At 45.9% G+C, this 22,257-nt stretch overlaps 1 pseudogene across 1 annotated transcript; it reads right to left on the reverse strand.

The window, feature by feature from the left end:
* Nucleotides 1-12,048: 12,048 nt before the first annotated feature.
* LOC308522536 (C-X-C chemokine receptor type 2-like) lies at nt 12,049-14,606 on the reverse strand (annotated as a pseudogene). The gene is made up of 2 exons: nt 14,567-14,606; nt 12,049-13,035 (listed from the first exon to the last, which is right to left on the reverse strand). The product of its transcript is annotated as a C-X-C chemokine receptor type 2-like (transcript).
* Nucleotides 14,607-22,257: the final 7,651 nt, after the last annotated feature.

Here is a 22,257-nt window from a genome sequence, read left to right on the forward strand (position 1 = left end):
TGAGGTCCGAAAGGTTGGCGACCGCTGGATAGCCCATGCTTTTTCTCGATTCCACTACAGTAATAATACCAACTAGTATTTCTAGAGGACTTTCTAGGACGTTTAGCATTATGCTAAGGGGTTTAACACACTAAGACTACACAGCCAACTATGGCACTTTGGATGCCTCTGCTGCCCACTGCCTAACAACACCTTGCTCAAGGGTCCAACTCAGTCGCCAAAAATGCATGAGGAGGACTTCCAGGGAACTTCTGAAGGGCTCAGGGATCTCCATGTCATGGCAGCTCCTGGGGATCAGGTTCAAGGTTGCACAGAAACACTATGTTTAAGGAAAGATTCTGCTAATTCAGCTTAGGGCATACACAGATAATGTGTGTTAGTCACATCTTGCTCTGTGCAAATGGCACGCCCTTGGGCTATACAGTGTTCAGCCTGCCACCTCTGAGTGGTATCCCTGAACTACTTTTCCTAAATCTATACTATTCTGGGTAGAAGAGAGCTTAAAAGATCTACTTCTAAACTGACAGGTGAGCAACTTGAGGCCCAGAGCAGGTGAACACTTGCCAAAAAGTCTTGAACTACAAGTGAGAGCAGCACTGGCCCCTGGTCTCCAGGTTTCCACATCCATTGCCCTCTTCACTATACCAGGAAACCTCCTCTCAAGTCACTGGGGACTGACCCATAGGACTGACGGCAGGACCCGTAAGATTATGCCCATGATCATTTCCTTCCAGTACCTGTAGATAAAGATTCAGAGGGAAAGAAAGCACAAAAACAATAACTCAGAGGACAGTCCTAAAGTTACTCCTTTCAGCCCTAGCTGGTTTGGCTCAGTGGATAGAGTGTTGGCCTGTGGACTGAAGAGTCCCTGGTTTGATTCCGGTCAAGGTCATATACCTTGGTTGCAGGTTCCCTGGCCCTGGTCAGGGTGCCTGCAGGAGGCAACCAATCGATGTGTCCCTCTCACATCAATGTTTCTCTCTGTCTCTCCCTTCCACTCTCTCTAAAAATCAATGAGAAAAATATCCTCAGGTGAGGATTAACAAAAAAATTTCTACTCCTTCATTTATTCGTGCATTCCCATACATCACACGAAGCAGGTAAACATTTGGAGCTGGTTTAGTGGTGAACATTGGCATGAGGACAGCTTCGTGCAAGAGATTTTAATGCCAAGAAGCCATACAATCATACAGAGGTTTTGTTTGTGTGTTTATTTTACATTTTTAACAGATTTATTGAGATGTAACTGTAGGTGTTTAATGTATCAAATTTGATGAGTTTGGACATATGAATGCACCCATGATACCATCACAGTAATCAAGATAATAACTGTATCTATCACCTCCAAACATTTCCTAGTGTCCCTTGTGTTTTTGTGGGGGTTTTGGGTTTTGCTTTTTGTTATAAGAACACTTAACATGAGATCTACCCTCTTCACAAATTTCTAAGTGCACAATGTCGTGTTCTTAATTACAGGTACTATATTGTTAAGCAGATCTCTAGAGCTTATTCATCTTTGAGATACCTCTCAGGAACTCCTCATGGTAGATGCAGTCAGTAGCCATCTGGAAGGCACACACTAAGAAGTGGCCTCCTTTGGAGCACCTAATTACTAATAATCATGATCTGAGCAAAAATAGAATTTCATATTAAATTCATACAGAGCCATAGCCCTCTCTGTACATCTCAGTAGATTCTTGGATTTAGAGCATCTCTTTTTAGAACTGGAGCTTACCTAATGAAACCTCATTTTATGGAAGAGGAAACTGAGGTTCAAAAAGTTGAAGTGAATATTTAAGGTCACATAGCTACTAAGTCTTTTCTTTCTCTTTTACTTAATTAGAATCATATTTCCAAATCTTCAGATTCAGCTTGTGGTGCACTAGGACCCCCAGATAGATCTCTTTGTACCAGTTACCCTGATGCTACAAGAAATTTCATGAACTCCTCACATATCAACCATTCACAAATTTCCTTTGTCTCCTAAATTTTGTTTCTGTAATACCTGCTCTTGTTTTAAGGGACTAGCACAAGTTGGATACATAGCAGGCATTTGATACATAATCAGTTAACTAGTTATTTGATTCTTATTAATATATCCTATATAATAAAAGCCTAATATGCAAATTGGCCAAACAGCGGAACAATCGGTGGAACAACTGGTCACTATGACATGCACTGACCACCAGGGAGCAGACGTTTAACGCAGGAGTTGCCCCCAGCCCGCAGGCCCCAGGCCAGCCAAGGCAGGTGCCAGAGGGCTCCCCCCACCCCCCACCCCCGCCAATTGCCCCGCCAGTTGCCCCACAGAGGGAGGCAACCGGCAGCAGCAGGGCGATCAGGGGGCTTTGCCCCGCAGAGGGAGACTACTGGCAGCAGCAGGGCAATCAGGGGTAGGGCCAGCTGGCGAGCGGGCCGGCACTGCCCCCCCAATCGCCCCACCAGTTGGCAGGGCCGGCAAGCGGGCAGCGCCAGGCCAGGCAAGGCAGGTGCCAGCGGGGCCCCCCCGATTGTCCCACCGGTCACCCCACAGATCATCCCTGATCGCCAGCCAGGCTTAGGGACCCTACCCGTGCATGAATTTCATGCACCAGGCCTCTAGTGTTTTCTATAATGCCTTGGGGAATGTGGACAGGACACAATACCCATTAAGTATCATCAGGATCCCAGCTAACGGAATGTACAAGAATGCTGGCAGAGTGGGAGGCGGGGCACTGCATGGCCCTTAGGCCTTACTTGCTTAGTTTCCCTCCATCCTTAACACTTATTTTCAAAGTTGGAGCAAAGCCAGCTTTTTCAGGAAGACAGCACTGTTGTTTACAATTTAGGAACCAAGAGAGGTACGGATGTGGCCTCATAGGTTTCTGTTGGGCAATATGATTTCTTCCCATGTCGGAAGTGACTGGATTTCTTCAGAAGCACCTTCCCACTCACCTTCTTTATCTTGCTTCTCCCAACCCACTGATATGGACCTGGTTAAAACAAGGAGTTTCTAAAAGTATAAAGATTACCAGAGGGAAATGGGATTGCAGGAAATGAAGAGAGTAAAGGTAGTCAAATAGATGGTGACACAGGAAGACTAGACTTTGGGTGGTGAGCACACTGTGCAATATATAGATGATGTATTATAGAATTGTACACTAAAACGTGTAGAATGTTTTTGCCCCTGTAAATTTAATTTAAAAGAATACGGGGGTGCTGATTCTGAGATAACATGAGGTCACTCACTTCCAACACACACATATATGCACAGATGTGTATGCTAGACATACACATAGACATACACACTGTGAGTTAACTAGAAATCTGGTCAATGTGCCTTCCAGACTGACATTTAAAATTCACTGGCAAAAAAAAAAAAAAATTCACTGGCAGCCCTAGCTGATTTGGCTCAGTGGATAAAGTGTTGGCCTGCAGACTGAAGAGTCCTGGGTTCAATTCTGATCAAGCTCACATGCCTGGGTTTGCAGGCTTGATCCCTAGTAAGGGGCGTGCAGAAGGCAGCCAATCAATGATTCTCTCTCATCATTGATGTGTCTATCTCTCTTTCCCTCCCTTTCCCTTTCTCTTTGAAAATCAATAAAAATATATTTAAAAAAATAAATAAAACTCACTGGCAGAAAGTTTTAACAGTGCTTATCTTTAAGAAAAGGAAATATAAAGAACAGGAAGGGAAATTGTTTTGATTTTATGTGCTATTTGAATTTTTACTGACATCATGTCATGATGGTGGACTCAGGAAGCATGGGAAGCAACAACACACACACACACACACACACACACACACACTACACAGAAATGCTAGATAACCTATATTTTTAATATTTAAATATCTGACACAAAAAGCAAAGAGAGAAAGAGAAAAGAGAGAGCGAGATTTCTAAGGGCCAGAAATGAAAAGTAGACTTAGAAATGTATTGACTTGCACTAATCATTTGAGAGATGCAAATCAAAACAACAACGAGATACCATCTCACACCTGCCAGAATGGCTATCATCAACAAATCAATAAACAAGTGCTGGCGAGAATGTGGAGAAAAAGGAACCCTTGTGCACTGCTGGTGGGAATGCAGACTGGTGCAACCACTGTGGAAAACAGTGTGGAGTTTCCTCAAAAAGTTAACAATGGCACTCAAATTTGACCCAGTAATCCCACTTCAAGGACTATATCCCAAGAAACCAGAAACACTAATCAGAAAGAATATATGCACCCCTATGTTCATGGCAGCACATTTTACAATAGCTAAGATTTGGAAACAACGTAAGTGCCCATCAGCAGATGGGTGGGTTAAAAAACTGTGGTACATCTCCACAATGGAATGCTATCGCGCGATAAAAAAAGTAGAACCTTTTACCATTTGCAACAGCATAGATGGAAATGGAGAGCATTATGCTAAGCAAAATAAGCCACTCAGAGAAATATAAATATCACATGATCTCACTCACATGTGGGATATACCTGGTACATCCGGGTTCCAGACACCATTCTGAATCCAGACCTACATCCGGGACCCACACACCCATCCCAGGGCCCCAATGTCAATCCCAGGGCACGGATCTGTATCCCAGGGCCCAAATGACCATCCTGGGGCCCAGACCACCATGCTGGAGCCCAGACCTCCACCCCATGATCAGACCTTATTTCGGGGCCAGACCTTCTTGGTAGAACCACTATTTCCATGGCAGGACTCGGACCTCGATCCGGGGCCTTGACCAACATCCGGGGCGAAACCTCAACCCTGGGGCTTGAAAATCTATCATGGGGCCCAGACCTCCATGCTGGGGCCTACACCCCTACCCAGGATCCAGACCCCGATCCTGGGGCCCATACCTCTATCCCAGGATCAAACCTTAATTCAGGGCCCAGAACTTCATGGCAGGACCCTTTTCCATGGTGGGACTCTGACCTCCATTGGGGCCCTGATGTCCATCTGGGGCCTTGACCTCCATCCGGTTCCCTGACCTCAATCCTGGGGCCTGGATCTCTATCATGGGGCCCAGACCTCTATCCCGGGGCACAGACTCCCATCCCAGGGCCAGACAACAATTCCAGAATCAGACCTTACTTCGGGGCCCAGACATTCATGGAAGGACCCTTATTTCCATGGCGGGACTCAGACCTCCATCTGGGGACTTCACCTACATCCGGGGCCCTGACCTCAAACCTGGGCCCGGGACATCTATCCTGTGGCCCAGACCTCCATGTTGGGGCCTACACTCCTACGCGGGATCCAGACCCCAATCCTGGGGCCCAGACCTCCATCCCAGGATCAGACCTTAATTTGGGGCCGAGAACTTCATGGCAGGAACCCTATTTCCATGGCGGGATTAGGACCTCCATCCGGGACCTTGACCACATTTGGGACCCTGACCTCAATCCTGGGGCTCAAATCTCTATCACCGAGCCCTGACTCCCATTCTGGGGCCAGACAACAATCCCAGGACCAGACCTTCATGGCAGGACCCCTATTTTCATGGCAGGACTCAGACCTCCATCCGGGGCCTTGACCTACATCCGGGGCCTTGATCTCCATCTGGTTCCCTGACCTTAATCCTGGGGCCTGGATCCCTGTCATGGGGCCCAGACCTCCATCCCAGTACACAGACCCCCATCCCGGACACCAGAAACCAATCCCAGGATCAGACCTTACTTTGGGGCCCTGACCTTCATGGCAGGATCCCTATTTCCATGGCGGAACTCAGACCTCCATCCGGGGACTTCACCTACATCTGAGGCCCTGACCTCAAACCTGGGCCCGGGACATCTATCCCGTGGCCCAGACCTCCATGTTGGGGCCTACACTTTTATCCCAGAATCCAAGCCCTGATCCTGAGGCACACACATCCATCCCAGGATCAGACCTTAATTCGGGGCCCAGACCTTCATGGCAGGACCCCTATTTCCACAGTGGGACTCGGAACTCCCTCCAAGGCCTGACTTCGTTTTTTTTTGTGTGTTTTTTTTTGAATTGGTTTTATTTAATCTTACAGAAACCTGATTGGAGTTTGATATGTAGTTATAAGTCCAGTAACAATTCTACAAAAATGGACATACAATGCCGGAATTCCTTCAAAGCAACAATATCATAGTCTTTTGCATAAAACATGCATTAACTGCCACATGTTGGCCAAAATCCATCTCCCTGAGAAGAAACGGTCCAATGCAGTCAAGAAAACTAGCTATGAACAACAGGTACAAAAGGAGGTGTTCTGGTTAGTGTAAAAGGAGGAACAGTACCTTTCAGAGATAGGTACTATCTGCCCTTTGTCATAAAGGGCTCACAAGCCCTTCAGCACTGGGGGATTTGTACTGTGTTGCAATGTAATGCGTCACCTCAGACCTGGTCCTGACCTGTCAGAAGGAGGAACATTCTGGTAGTTACACATTTGAGAAGATATAAACTTGCAGGCCACAATGGTCCACTACTTGTGCAACCTTGCAGAGGGGGCGCAGAAATCCTGACTTGGAAGAGTTCCCTAGCTGGGGTTGTAAACAAACTCAAGGACGCTCTGAGCTTTCCAACCTAGCCTTTCACCCTTTTCTACAAGGCCAGCCCCAGGCACACAGCATCTTCTGTGGCCATAAGACCTCCAGCTCCACACCACTCTTCATGAGGATCTGTAATTGGGTGTGATGCAGAGAAACATGGGATGTATCATTTCTTTGAGGCCTTGACTTTCTGTAGTTCTCATTCACCGCATCCAGGGATCAGTGGACACTCGTCTACATGGCTGCTGAACACACAAAGGGATATTAATAAACACTTGTGGCCCCAAAGCCTCAAATGCTTGTAGTCACATAACTCAAAGTTTGTCATCTATTGTCAGGACAGACTTTGTTCCTCCAGAACAGGGGTGGGGAACCTTTTTTCTGCCAAGGACCATTTGGGTATTTATAACGTTATTCACAGGCCATACAAAATTATCAACTTAAAAATTAGCCTGGTGTAGTCAGTCAAACATTTAATTAGCTTACCCCTAATGCCTTGGCAGGGCCAGACCCAATGATTTCCATGGGCCTTATATGACCCGGGCCAGACATTGCCCAGCCCTGCTCCAGGGGGAGCAACTCCATTTATCAAAGGGTGTTTTCCCCATAGACTGAAGGGCTTTAAAGAGATTTCAAACCAACTGAAAGGACCTCCCTTCCAATACGGGGTTTTATACAGCATTCCTTGAGGTTCTTCAAAAGATCTTAGTCATTAGGGAACCAGTTGTGGGCATTAACACTTAAATTAATACATAAACACATTAATACATAAAGCTCATCATTCGCACAACCTAGGGAGTCTGCCTCTCCCACAAAAGGGCTCTCTCTGCCCTGCTCACAAGTAAGCTTAAGCCAGTATCGTTTCCTTCAGCACAAGTTAAGGGGGGAAATAATTTATTAGGGCTCTAATAACATTTTCATAACAGAACAATATCAAAATAGGTTTGTTTTTAATATATGCTTACGAATATCCCTGATAATATAAAGAAATCCAGAGGACTTTGTAAACCACTGAGATGTCACAGGGTAGCGCCCGGCCTGGTTTCTAGGCATCAGGAGAGGGACTACTGTATGGCATGTTTTCTCCAGGAAGCCCTGTGAGCACCACAGTTCTGAAATTCTAACATGCTAGTGCCAGCAGAATTGTGAATGACATTTTCACTTTAAATTTATTAGTAAAATTCCTATCAAAGGTTGGCTTCCTCAATCCTGCCATCAGCCAATCTCCCTGCCTATAACAGGCCACAAAACCATCAACCTGGCCACTCCAGAGGTTGAGCCCAGAGGAAACAAGTTGTGAGATCCCTTGTAAGCCGTGACCCAACCTCAGAAAGCAGGGATGTGGGAGAAGGAGCAGACCATGCTTGAGGAAGCTTTGGCCCAAGGCACCACAATCACAGGGGTGAGGGGACCTAGAGAGGTTCTAGCTGCAGGAAGATGCCCCCAAAGCAGGTCCTGGAAGACAACAGCTCTGTGGCAGAGTAAACACATTTGGGAGTTAAAGACCAAAAAAATTAGAAAAGCAACTAGTTTACTCTCTCAAAACCAAATCAAACTTCTTAAAACTTATAAGCAAATAACCCTGGATAGACTGGGGGTGTGGTGGGGGCTGAAGTCTGTGGAATGAGTTGCTTTTAACTGAGTCAGAAAGAATGCTGGTTGTGAAATCAGCATAAACACTGTGGCTACTGCAGTTAAGGAGAGTGAAGGAAGCTCAAGGTCAGAGGAGGCCTCTTCAAAGAGAGGATGGAAGAGGAACAAATGTGAAATATGTCTCTTTTATTCCTGGATCAGTAAGTGGCATTTCCACCGCCTGGCTGAGAAGGCGCCGTACTCCAGTCTCGCTGCAATAATACTGCATCCCATCCACCCTTCTTCTCTTTTTGGACTGAAACTCTTCAAAGAACTGCTGGACGTCCTCTCTCTTTAAAACCGTGCCTTCATCAGCAAATCTCTTCAGATAGTCTTTACGTTCAGTCTTCAAGTCATTATATTCACAAATGAGTTCCACTTGCTGGACTCTGTTCATGCTGCTAAGGGTGTCCACTAAAGGATCTGTCCTGCCAGCCGCCTGGTCAACCTTGCCCCTGTTTTCATAAGCCAGAACTGTGTCATATTCATCTGTCAGGAACAGGACATCTAGATCGCCATACATTTTCATACAGTCTTTGCAGGTACATAACTTGCTACGCCAGTTCAGGGGCCAAAAGGTGGCAGTGTCTTTCTTTATAAAATGCTTGGCTTTAAGCTCCTGAAGTTTGCAGCCAGTCTGTGATTCTGTATTGAGATGTTGATTCTTAAACACTGTCTGGAGATCAGACTCAGAACTAGAGCTGGCACATGGTTCATTAGTCTGCTCTGCTTTAACTGCCTTGACAGCATCCTTTGCATGTTCTAGAACATCCTCTTTGAGGGGGCTATCATGATGATCTCCATTTTCAGGTTTGGTAACTTCCTCATCACCTATTCCATCGACATTCAGCACCAACCCATCATCCTCAGCAGATACTTTTGTTACTGCCAATTGTGCAGCGTAAGCCTACACACAAGAAAGAGCAGCGCTTCATACAGGCCTGGCACACCATCTCCTGGAAATCCCCACTCTCGGGGGTCATGGCACCAAGATGCCTTCCATGGAACCAGTCTTCACAGACTACGCACTGGATCATCTCATCTGGAATCTCATCATCAGGATCAGGATAAGGTCTCTTACAAATGCAATACAATCCAAAAAAGTTGTCATTATACTTATTGCCAGAATTTATCTTTGCTTTGTCAGGAAATAATTTGCATTCCAAATTTTTAAACTTGCTGTTTCCACAATCACAATGAAAATTTCTTTTTGTATATAGCTCAAATAGTTTATGACTTCCATGACACTCATAACTGCAAGCTAGGAAAATTCCTGCTGGCTCTTCTCCCTTGGGGGTGCAGGTACCACAGGCATATAGTGCTTGTCTCTTTGCGGAGCCCTGCGAGTAGGAGCACTTCTCGGAGTCGCTGCCACCCAAAGAGAAACATCCATGTGAGAGTGAAAAATCGATCAGCTTCCTCCCACACCCCCCTCCCACCCGCAACCAGGACTGAGCCTGCAACCCAAGCATGAGCCCCAAACAGGAGTTGAACCAGCAACCCTCTGGTGCATGGGAGGATGCCCAGCCAACTGAACTACACCAGTCAGGGATCAAGAAGGTATCTTAAGACTGAAAAATAATGCAGGCAACTTCACAGAATATAACACAATTGATTATAGGGTCATTTACTTAAGTGATGTAGGGTCAGAGGGACAACAACCCAGCAACTTGCATAGATTATTCTCCACTAACAGGCTCCTGTTACAGTACTTGTTTTATAGTGTAACTCAGGTACTAATGATTGACAAGACAAAAGGACAAAGAATGCAGTGCATGCTAGGAGTCATACCTCCTCGTGGTCTTATGATAGATGATTGTTCATCATAAATACTATCACCATTTTGACATTTATATTTATCTCAGTCGTTGTGCCATTCCCACTCTTACTAACAAAAATATTTAAGGCTACATTGTGTAAGTTTAAGGAACACAGATAATCATGCTTGCTAATGGCAATAACATTGGTTAGAGATCACAACATGAAAACTTAGAGATGAAAGAAATCCGGGATACAGAAATGGAGTTAGTTTTGTTCACATCCACATTTATACACTGTCCCTAACTCTCTGCCATCTCTGACCTCTCCCCCTGACTCCTCTCCTAAGATGCACCCCATCCCTGATTTCAGCACCATCCTGAACATTGAGCTCCTCCCTGAGGTGAACTCTCTGCCTGACCTTCACTAGGTATCTAATCCTTATCCTATGTAGTGATCGAAATACCAGTCTTTTATATTTTAACTAGGGGCCCAGTGCACGAATTCATGCACCTTGGAAGGAACTGTGGGTGCGAGGCTGAGGTAGGCACAGGGGCGGGTCTCGGCCCATCCTCCGTGCCCCCACCTGGCCCCTCCCACCACAGCCCTCCCCACACACAAACCCCCTCCCCCCGTCTCCTGTCTGCTGACAGCCCCACTCCCACCACTGCCCTTCCCACATGCTGATGGCGCCAGCCCCGCTCACACCCACTGAAGGCACGGAGCAACTGGGGCCGGTGCCAGCAGCGGGTGCAAGAGGGGCCAGCGCAGTCAGCAGGTTCGAGCAGAGGCTTCCAGCCCCAATCACCCCTCAGGAGCAGGGGGAGGTGGAGAAGCCCTGAGGGGCGATCAGGGCCAGCAGCCACCGCTTGCACCACTGATGGCACCAAGCGATTGGAGCTGGCGCTGGGCACTGGCAGTGGGTGTAAGTGGTGGCTCCAGTGCCAGCAGTGGCTGCAAGCAGGGCCGGTGCCAGCAGCAGGTGTGAGTGCCAGATGGGACCGTGGCATGCAGGAGCAAAGAATTTTCAGTAACTACCAGAGGCTCGCCCCAATGACAGCGACTGGCGCCACTGCTCACCTGCTCCACCATCCCACTACAGCCTACGCCCGCTATGTTCTGCACACGCCCCCTGGTGGTCAGCACACATTATAGTGACCAGTTGTTCGGTTGTTCCGCTGTTCGGTCTATTTGCCTATTAGCCTTTTATTATATAGGATATGCTATGTTATTTCAGTACCAATATCCTGGCATTTTTACAGATCCAAAATCAAAACCTTTTATGTCTTGAGCTATACCTAGAGAATTACACATTGCCTTAACAAATCTAACTGAACAATGGTGTACTTGTTTGAAGACAGTTCTGACACCACCTCTCTCCTTATTGCTATTTGATTGCCTCTTCTCAATTACTAATGAGGCCAAGCATCTTTTCAAATGTGTATTTGTATTTCCCCAGGCCCGATATTAACTTACTGAAGCCCCTGATGAAGTTGTCTTTTGGATGGAGGAAGTTGAGCATTGGGGGATACAGTAGGGAAGGTGGGAAGAGGATTCAGGGATGGAAGGAGAAGAAAGGGAGGTTCCCAGGGCCAGTTCCCAGCCTTCCTTCCTGGATTCTTTCTGCATTCTTCTATCATCTCTCCTTCATCAAATCCAGCTCTTAGGGATTGAGCCCCTAACTCCTTCCTCACCATCCTATTTGGAGAGTCTTAAGCTAAGGCAGGCAGAAGTATCTCCATCCTGGTCCTGGAAGAGCATCTTAGACAATACTCTAGAGATGGTGATGGCTTTCTGTTCCAGCCACTAACTGGACTAAATAGCAGTGGCTACTGTTGTAGTCACTAACCCACCCTAGCCATTCACTCTATTTCTGACACTTCTCCCTGAGACTCACCAACCCCCACATTCATCCCATTCCTAAGCCTCCTTCCATATCTGCTCCCAATGCCATCTTGAACCTCCCTAAATCTCACTCACATCATTGCCAGCCTTTCCCTATTTCTGAGTCTCTCCCTATACTCTGACCCTCCACCTTATCCCAAGTTGCCACACCATGCCTGGCTCCCGCCTTTGACTCTAACCTCAACCCTGACCCTAATCCCAACCTTGATCTAAATCCCATTCCTGAACCTACTCCATCCCCAACTACAACAGCAGCAGGGGTCTTAGAGGGTAGTAGAAGTGTTCCCTAAAGAAAAGCCAACAAAGGAAGGCCTGCTCTCCTTGGCCAAGAACTCCTTGCTGATCAGGCCATGGATGGCCATGATCTTGAGGAGTCCATGGCGAAACTTCTGACCAATGAAGGCGTAGATGAGGGGACTGAGGCAGCTGTGGAGGAAGCCCAGAATCTCAGTGGCATCCAGGGCCCAACCAATGTCGTTTCGGCGACCACAGCTATCCTTGATCACCCCGATCCTCAGAAGGGTGTCTGACAACAGGACCAGGTTGTAGGGCAGCCAGCAGAGCAGGAAGACTAGCACGACAGCAAAGATGACCCGCATGGCCCGGTGCTTCTGCCCCATGTGGGCCTGAAACAGTGTGCGCAGGGTGAGCCCATAGCAGAACACCATGACCAGCAGCGGCAGGAGGAAGCCAAAGGTCTGGGGCAGGGCCCGCATCACCATGTGCCATTTAGTTGAACTGTCACTCAGGTCTTCCTAGCAGACTGGGCTGGATAAAGATGGTTGATAGGCCTTACGGAAAACGAAGATGGGCAGTGACAGGATCAGAGATAGAGCCCAGCTGCCTAAGCATATGAACTTGACCCAGTACCGCTTCTGAGTCAGAGTGCGTGCGGCATGAACAACAGCTAGGTAGCGGTCCACGCTAATGCAGGCCAGTAGTAGAATTCCACTGTAGAAGTTAACTTCCTTTAGGAGTGAGACCACCTTGCACAGGAGTGTGCCAAAGATTCAGCCCTTTCTTTGCCTTAGCGGCAGCCGAGATAAGCAAGGTCAGGGCGAAGAGCAGGTGGGCCGTGGCCAGGTTCAGGAGGTAGACATTAGTGACAGAGCAGCTGGCCCAGCTGTATAAAATGACCAGCATCACCAGGGAGTTTCCCAGCAGGCTCAGCAGGAAGACCAGGGCATAGATGACAACCACAGCATACCTGTTGAGTGTCTGTGTCCATGAGAAGAGGCTATAATATTTTTCTGTGGATGGTGTGCGGGTAACGTTTTCAAAGTAATCCCATTCATATTACATGAAGGAAGCCTATATTTGATCTAATTGAAAAATTAGGAAAGAATCGTGACTTATAACTCAGATTCAAGTCACTCCCATCAAGAATGTGAGAACAGCCCTAGCTGGTTTGGCTCTGTGGATCAGGGGTCCTCAAACTACGGCCTGCGGGCCACATGCAAATACAAATATTGTATTTGTTCCCGTTTTGTTTTTTTACTTCAAAATAAGATATGTGCAGTGTGCATAGGAATTTGTTCATAGTTTTTTTTTTCAACTATAGTCCGGCCCTCCAACAGTCTGAGGGACAGTGAACTGGCCCCCTGTTTAAAAAGTTTGAGGACCCCTGCTGTGGATAGAGCATTGGCCTGCAGACTGAAGGGTCCCAGGTTCCATTCTGGTGAAGGGCACATGCCCGGGTTGCGGGCTCGATCCCCAGTGGAGGGCGTGCAGGAAGCAGCTAATTGAAGCTTTGCTCTTACATCCATATTTCACTCTCTCCCTCTCCTTTCCATTCTCTCTAAAAATAAATAAAGTTATCTGAGTTTTCCACTCTATGGATGACAATGCTTATTCTCTTCCTTTTCTAATATTTATTTCCACTTGTTTATTCCTTACATTCCCTAGCACACTGCCTTTAAAAGCTTCCAACTTGCCTGACACACAAAAAGGGGAAAGGATTTGACTTTTTACAGTAGATTTCAGAAGGAGTCCACCGGAGGAAGGCGCACAGGAGTATTCCACTTAGGAGGAATTTGGGAGTAATCTGGTGGGAAGGACTGTGTACTTAAACAGTGTTTGCAGAAAAAGCACACAATTTTTACTTATATTGTAAGCTCCTTTGGGGTGGCCTGGGGGCTGGTGGAGATGTTGATGGAGATATGGAGGAAAAATTGAACCCCCTCCATACCAGCCACCAGCACTTCTTTAGCACAACCACTACCAACAATTGGTTGATTAGAATGGCCCTGGGGCTGGGGGCATAGGCCACCTGGGGTCTGGCTGGACAACAGGGGGATCATTGGAGCAACTAGTGAATGGAGGAGGTGGGGTTCATGTCATTTTGCTCCTCTCTCTGTTCTGACGGATGGCTTCGCTGGGAACCTGCCTCAGCTGCCCCAGCAGCTAATGTCGTCCCCTGGCTTTACACCTCTTTAATCACTTCTCCATTATCATATGAACCTCCTGTACTGCGATGCTGTGTTTACCACTTTACCAGTCAGACCTCCCCACTAGACCAGGGACCCTCTCTGAGTCATCTTTGGATCCTCCGCCAGGGAACAAGTGCAATGACACTAGACATACCTCCTATGATTTATGGATCATGGATCATCACTAGGATTCAGAGTGTCTGTTACTGCGGGCACATGGTCATGCCTAAGGTGTGCCTGAAAGCTTCACTTGCACACAGCCAGGCTGGTCTGTCTGGCATTGTTCTTTCCCAACCATCCTCTATTGTTTAAAGTCAGTGTCCATCTGTTCGAGTGCAAATTATGCACCTACCCATAAATGCCAAATTTATCATGCCACTGGTGCCTACCATTTTGCCCCGAGCAAGCATTTTTTTTAAGGCTAAGTCATGCTCTCCACCTGGTTCTCTTATCATTTATAACTAGTAGCAGGAAGTGTAGGAGACCATTGCCTAGGGCTACCCATGCTTTGCTTTTACTGCCCTGAGACTACTATGATCTAATGCCTAGACTAAAAAGGACCTGAGGATGGAAAGTCCCTGAAGGGAGTGCACATTCCCCCTATTAATCATCTAAAGCAGTGGTTCTCAACCTTCCTAATGCCGCGACCCTTTAATACAGTTCCTCATGTTGTGGTGACCCCCAATTTCATTGTTACAAATTGAACATAATTAAAGCATAGTGATTACTCACAAAAACAATATGTAATTATATATGTGTTTTCCGATGGTCTTAGGCAACCCCTGTGAAAGGGTCGTTCGACCCCCAAAGGGGTCGCGACCCACAGGTTGAGAATCACTGATCTAGAGGCAAAGGTAGCTCATGAAGCAGAAAGTAGTGACTGGATACAAAGAAAAGAGACTGGGGCGTGGACTACAAAATGCCTGCAGGTCAAGCTGCAGCTACAGTAAAAGAGAGTGTTTGCCACCAGAGGGCAGCAAGGGACCCACTGAGAAAGACCAGAACAAGCAGCCATATCTTTTTTTGATCATCCATATCTTAGTATCTATTTTAAGCCCCTTGTGTTTAATTTCTTTCTGCTTTTCCTAAGCCCTCAGTCAAGCCGGTTCAACATTCCAGTCTATTTAAACTAATGTCTGAGAATTAGAAAAGAGTCTGGTCCACCCTCAAGCTTGGAGGAGCAGCAGTGGTACCTTAGGTCTCCAGTGGGAACATGATCTGGGGGTCAAGAGTCAAAAAGAATCTTTGCCTTCATGACAAGAAAGAGCATTTCATTGAGGAGGGGGAAGGGCACACGTACATGGGCATGAGATAATGTTTTACCCACTTGAAAATGTTCCAGCAAGTCTATCCACCCAGCTATCTTCCAACCTCACTTCCCACTTCTAACCGCTCCATCACAAACGGATCTGTAATGTTCCTAATGGGAAAGCATTTTTCCTTTCTGTGCATAGCATCCAATGCCACAAAGACACATGGAGGTCATGTGTCGTGATATGTGAAGCCTGAATGCCACTCTGATGGCAAAATGCGGAGACCTCTTCTTGTCACCCTGCTTTTTAAATGGCAGCTTCTATGCAAGACCACGGGAACAGCACAGTATGGCTGTGAGTATATCGATGTTGCCACGTGTCAGCTTTGATGTCCGCATCGGCATTTCTTCACATTCCTGCAGGAGAATCCACTTAAACCTGGGGACCAAAGTGGAGGCAAAGGAAGAGGAGAAGAGGATTCACCCCCCTCCCCAGGGATTACCCCCGTTGCCAAATGACAGGTTCAAGGACAAGCATGTAGCCTAAGATGATCCACTCAGAGCCAAGTTCAGGTTGGTTGTTTAACAACAGTGGAAACAACAAGTATGTAGTCTTGTTGCTGCTGGACATCATTTTGCTACCATAAATGGCAAACCAGTCCAAGGACAAAAACTAACATACAGAGGAAGGCAGAGCTCAGAGAACCAGCAAAACAGGAGCCAGAATCCTGAACAAACCATGCACAGAGGTCATCTTCTCTCTGTACTTTTCAGTTACAGGAGGCAATAAATTCTCTTTATTGTTAAGACCTATTCAAGTAAAGCTTTCTGTTACCCACAACCAAAACTGTGCCCAACTGAGAGAGTTCTAGAAAAAAAGGTGATCTGGAATGAGAGGAGAGAAGAGGAATGTCAGTGCATCACAGGGTCTTGGTTGTGACTGTCAGGATAATGGCAGGACTTAACAGAGATATGACCTCCTAGGTGCAGACCTCCTGCCCCCAATTGCCAAGTTCTGGTGGAAGCCAGAGAAGAACTTTGAAAGTTGAGTACTTGAGAACCCATCTCAGGGCACTCTCCTGCGTGAATTCAGAAATGCACATGAAGGATCCAGAAATCCCTGCTTTGAAGTCAGAACGTAATTCAAACACTGCCTCCCCCCCTCCCCCACTTTATTAGTTTGTGATCTTGGACAAGTTTGTTAACATGTATCAAAGTATTCTTATCCATAGACATGGGGATAATAAAACTTGTCTCATGGTTCTATTGTGATGATGAATGAGATAAGAGTGCAGGATCTAGAGCAGCGGTTCTCAACCTGTGGGTCGCGACCCCTTTGGGGGTCGAACGACCCTTTCACAGGGGTCGCCTAAGACCATCGGAAAACACATATATAATTACATATTGTTTTGTGATTAATCACTATGCTTTAATTATGTTCAATTTGTAACAATGAAATTGGGGGTCACCACAACATGAGGAACTGTATTAAAGGGTCGCGGCATTAGGAAGGTTGAGAACCACTGATCTAGAGCCAAACCACCCACTTCCATGCAAATCCCAACTCTGTCCCGTGGCCTGTATGTCCACGGGAAGAGTAGATACTTGCCTTGGGCCTCAATTTTCTCATCTGTAAAATGAGAATGAAAGTAGCACCTAGCTTATAGGATTGATATGAAGATCAATGAGTGAATACATGTAAAGTGCTTAGCACAGCATCTCACTGATAATAAATGTTCAATCACTTTTATCTGTCTTTATACAAAATTCTTATGGTCCTATTGGGGAAATAGATACCAAACACACTAAACAATACAGACCCTGACCCTACAATCCCACCTAATATAAGAGAAGGAAGGAACGTAGGAGGGAAGGAAGAGTGGAAGGACAAGTTTATCACAGGATTGTTCATAATAAAATTGGGTAATCATTTCAATGTCTTTCAAAATACTTTTATACAAAGTATAGTAGAGCTATAAAGTGGAACACTATGCTTCTATTTTGATCACTGTATCTCAAGGGCCTAGGAGGCATCTTAGTAATTAGGGTTCAATAAAAAGTTTTTGGAGAAAGAAAAACAAAGGGAAGAAAGATGGATTATATTTCTAGAGACTGGAAGACCCACAGTGACTTGCCTTCTGTTTATTTCACCTCCAGCCTCTGGGAAATAACGCTGGAGGGAAAGCTGACTCCACCATGGCCGTAAAGAAATGATTTAGCAGAACATAAGATCTCTAGCTATACTGGAAAACCAACTTAGATAAAGCAAAGGAGATTTTTCCTCAGGGGTTTTGAAATTCTCCCAGGTGATTCTAAAATACACAGCTGATTAAGAACCACACAGGAATAAGCCAAGTTCTAAAGAACATCAACGGCAGCTCATTTGTTTCATATTTTATTATACTCCTGCAATAAAATAATGAAATTTGTATGTTGCTTTCGTCTGAAAAAAAAAAAAAAAGCAAAGGAGATTTTAAAAAGAATCTAGGCCTGGTTGCCAGGGTCTGTAGTTGCAAGAGCAATCCAGCAGAGGGCAGCATTATCTTCAGTGGGGGTGGTGAAATAATCCAGGTGAAAATACCTTGTACTCCCTAGAAGTTGGATTAGACAGCGAGCATCTTGCACCTAACACCACCCTTGGAAGTTTGCAAACCTTTTCCATTCTCCCCTTAAAGTCCTTCCAGGTTAGACTTTAGCAAGTGCCAGAGTATGAATGCAGTTTGAGATGAGCGATTGAGGTTTGTCACCCACATATGTCACTCAACTAATCACTGGCTTCAAGAATTTAATAGTCTTATCCCTATGGTCATCCCCTTTTCCAGTCCACTGGCCCTTCCTCCAGAGCAGTGTGAACCCTTACTTTCAAACAGCACCTTTGGATACTCTAGGCAAAGCAATGAAAAGGTATAGTTCAGAGAACTAAAAATTTTTCCATTTTCTTCTAGCTCACTTTTTGGTCCTCCAGCACTTAGCTCGGCCTGCCATCACAAAATCCCGTGGACTCGGTGGCTTAAACAACAGCTATTTATTTCTCACAGCCTGAAGGCTGGAAGTCTGAGATCAGGGTGCCAGCAAGCCTGTGTTGTGGTGAGGGCTCTCCATCTGGCTTGCAGGCAGCTATCTTCCATGCAGCCGTTTGCTTGCACGGTGCAGAGAGAGAAGGAGCTCTGGTCTCTTCCTCTTCTTATAAAGACACTACTATCATCGTGGGGCCCCACCCTCATCAGTCCATCTAAACCTAATTCCCTCCCAAAGGCCCCCCCAGCCAACAGCCATGACATTGGGGGTTGGCGCTTCAACCTCAGAATTCTGAGGAGACACAGACATTCAGCCATAACAAGCACAGCATCACAATTTGAGTAGGATGATTTCCTTCTCCTGTAGCACTCGCTCTCTTACATATTCATGAGGCAAGGTTCTAGCAAGTTCCAACAAACTTCTGTCTGTCTTTAGTGCAGGCTTGCTTGTTTTCTCTTACATGGAGGAAACTACTCAGAGCTCTACCCTATGTGACCCAACCAGCATAAGCAACAGTCTGTCTGACAGGCGTGGCTGCCAACGTAGTATCCTTGGTTGCAGTAAAAACAAACTATACAAATAGTTACCTGGGAGTGGAGGGGTTGGAGATGAAAACTGGGTGGGGAGAGAGGGAACAGGTCGGAAGAATAGTTTTCATTAGTAGTTTTGGGGTTTTTTTAATATATTTTATTGATTCTTTTACAGAGAGGAAGGGAGAGGGATAGAGAGTTAGAAACATCGATGAGAGAGAAACATCAACCAGCTGCCTCCTGCACACCTCCTACTGGGGATGTGCCCGCAACCAAGGTACATGCCCTTGACCGGAATCGAACCTGGGACCTTTCAGTCTGCAGGCCGACGCTCTATCCACTGAGCCAAACCGATTTGGCTCATTAATAGTTTTTAATTTTTGAAACGTGTGAGCTGGTTCCTATTTAAATATTAAGTGTAAAATATAAACCTAAAATGTTAAAAACGAACTTAAACATGGAGTGGGGAAATGCGGTGCTGCTAAGCATCTCCTTTAAGCGCTGGTGTCTGCAGCTGTATGTCTTCTGGCTGCTCTGTCTCCACTTTCACCCAGGGAGCCAAGGAGGCCTTCGGCCAATTCCAGGAAGCACCTGGCTGGGCCCCAGGTTAGAGACCCGTTGCTTCTCTTCATTCCCTCCACTGCAGACCCTTGAATCCAAATCCGCTCACCCTGGACTCTCTTGGTCCTTGTCTCCTTCCCGTCACTGGTCTGTCTAGCTTCTCGTCAGTCCCTCCACTGCAAGCCAGGGCATCCTGGCATCTCCTCATCTCCCTCTTGGCCCTCTCTGCCTGCGTTGTTTCCAGATGTGATTCCAGATAGCTCCATGAATGTGCTCCTACAGTCTCCTAGGCACCAAGGTGACATCACACCCTGGGTTTTAATCTAGCCCTGGCAATGAACTCCCACTGACTTGCATTGACTATTGAAACCCTCTTATGTGCCCTAGCAACATCCCCATTTTCTTTCATTTAAAATAAGGCACTTGATTTATACTTGACTGTACATAGATCCAGCTTCCATTGAAATTACCTCTCATACTAGTAGTCCTAAAGCCACGGATGCAATCAGACTGCAGGTGAGTTTCTTTGCCTGCACAGAATTGATTCCCTTGTTCATTTAAATTAAAATTGGTTCCCAACTCTTAAAAATTTAAACTTTTTCATATTTAAAAAAATCTGGGTTTCTATGTCCTCTTCTAAAATTTAGAAGATCTGGCAATACTGAGCCATGGGGGAGGGGGGAAACCTGCTAAGTTGGTACAGAGAAGAGATCCTAAAAACACCATCCGATTTTAAACAAAAACCCCAAAGCAATCAAATGGGGAAAGGAAAGTTTTAGCAACAAAATGGTGCTGGAATAACTAAATATGGGAAAAACACAAACTTTGACCCCTATATAGTACACAAACATTATTCCTAGATGACTCATAGGCCTAAATGTAAAAGCTAAAACTGTAAAGCCTTTAGAGAAAAACATGAATGAGTATCTTCATAACTTGGGGGTAAGCTAAAGACTTCTTATACAAATAAAAGAATGCAACAACCATTTTTTAAATTTTTTGATAAATTAGACTTCATCATAATCAGAAATTTCTACTCATCAAAAAAAACAACGTTTAAAACAGAAATAGACAAGCCGCTGCCTGGGAGCCAGCACTGACTCGGTGGTGGTAAGAAGCCATGGCTGGCTGAGGTCTCCCCAAGAGAGACCATGGCGTGAGAAGGGAGGCGAGCCATAGCTCCCAAATGCACTGATTGTCCTTGTGCCTCTCACACAAATCTGTAACTCGAATGTCTCACAGCTTCCAGCCACGTTAAATTGTAATCAAGACAATAAATTACGTGCCTAAAGTTTGGAAATAGACAAGCAGGAAACTAAACATTCCCTAGGCCTCTGAAACCCAGATGCACGACAGAGTCAAGCTGCCCCCTGCCTTTAGACACAACCCAGAAACAGAGCTGATGGGTGACATTGACAGGCCCCAGAGGAAACCCATCTCTCGTCTATTTATTCCTTTTGTCCTCTTGATGCTATTTAAGGAATAAACATTTCCCCTTAAAGATGGTCCTCCTAAGAGTACAGAGATGGCATAAAGAACATACTAGTTGTCAGAAAACCTGGTTTAGAATTACATTAAGTTGGGCAACTTAACCACTCAGTGCCTCCTTTTCCTCTTGTGTAAACTAAGGATAATAACTGCTAAAGAACAAAGGAGAAAACACACTTTAAAATGTGTCCAGCCGAAACCAGTTTGGCTCAGTGGATAGAGCGTCGGCCTGCGGACTGAAAGGTCCCAGGTTCGATTCCGGTCAAGGGCATGTACCTGGGTTGCGGGCACGTACCTGGGTTGCGGGCACATCCCCAGTAGGGGGTGTGCAGGAGGCGGCTGATCGATGTTTCTCTCTCATCGATGTTTCTAACTCTCTATCCCTCTCCCTTCCTCTCTGTAAAAAATCAATAAAATATATTTTAAAAAAATAAAAATAAAATAAAATGTGTCCAGCCCTAGCCGGTATGGCTCAGTGGATAGAGAGTCAGCCTGCGGACTGAAGGATCCTGGGTTCAATTCCACTCAAGGGCACATGCCCAGGTTTGCGGGCTCGATCCCCAATAGGAGGTATGCAGGAGGCAGCCAATCAATTCTCTCTCATCATTGATGTTTCTTTCTCTCTCTCCCTCTTCCTTCCTCTCTGAAATAAAGATATATTTTAAAACAAAAATAAAGTGTGTCCAAAACTTGGCTCAGGGTTATAAAGAAAAGAACCCCAGCCCTAACCGGTTTGGCTCAGTGGATTGAGCATCGGCCTGCGGACTCAGGGGTCCTAGGTTCGATTCCGGTAAGGGCATGTACCTTGGCTGCAGGCGCATGCCCAGTGGGGAGTGTGCAGGAGGCAGCTGATCGATGTTTCTCACCCATCGATGTTTCTAACTCTCTATCCCTCTCCCTTCCTCTCTGTAAAAAATCAATAAAATATATTTTTTTAAAAAAGAATAGAACCCCACCCCCTCTAGGGACATATGTTACTTGTACGATAACTAAAGTTAATAAGTATTTCATTTTGAAAAACTAAGAAATATGTTATCTATGCTGTGCTTTAAAGGATTTCTGCATGTATCCTTTCATTTGACAAATATTAATAGTTGATTATGTGAAAGGTGGTGTCTCAGGGATTGGGGTAGACACAAAAGACAATCAGAGCTGAGCTATGAGAACCTCTCTCTACTTCCTGACACCCAATGG

This window comes from Myotis nattereri (assembly GCF_964212035.1).
Source record: "Myotis nattereri genome assembly, chromosome: 7".
NCBI lineage: Eukaryota > Metazoa > Chordata > Mammalia > Chiroptera > Vespertilionidae > Myotis > Myotis nattereri.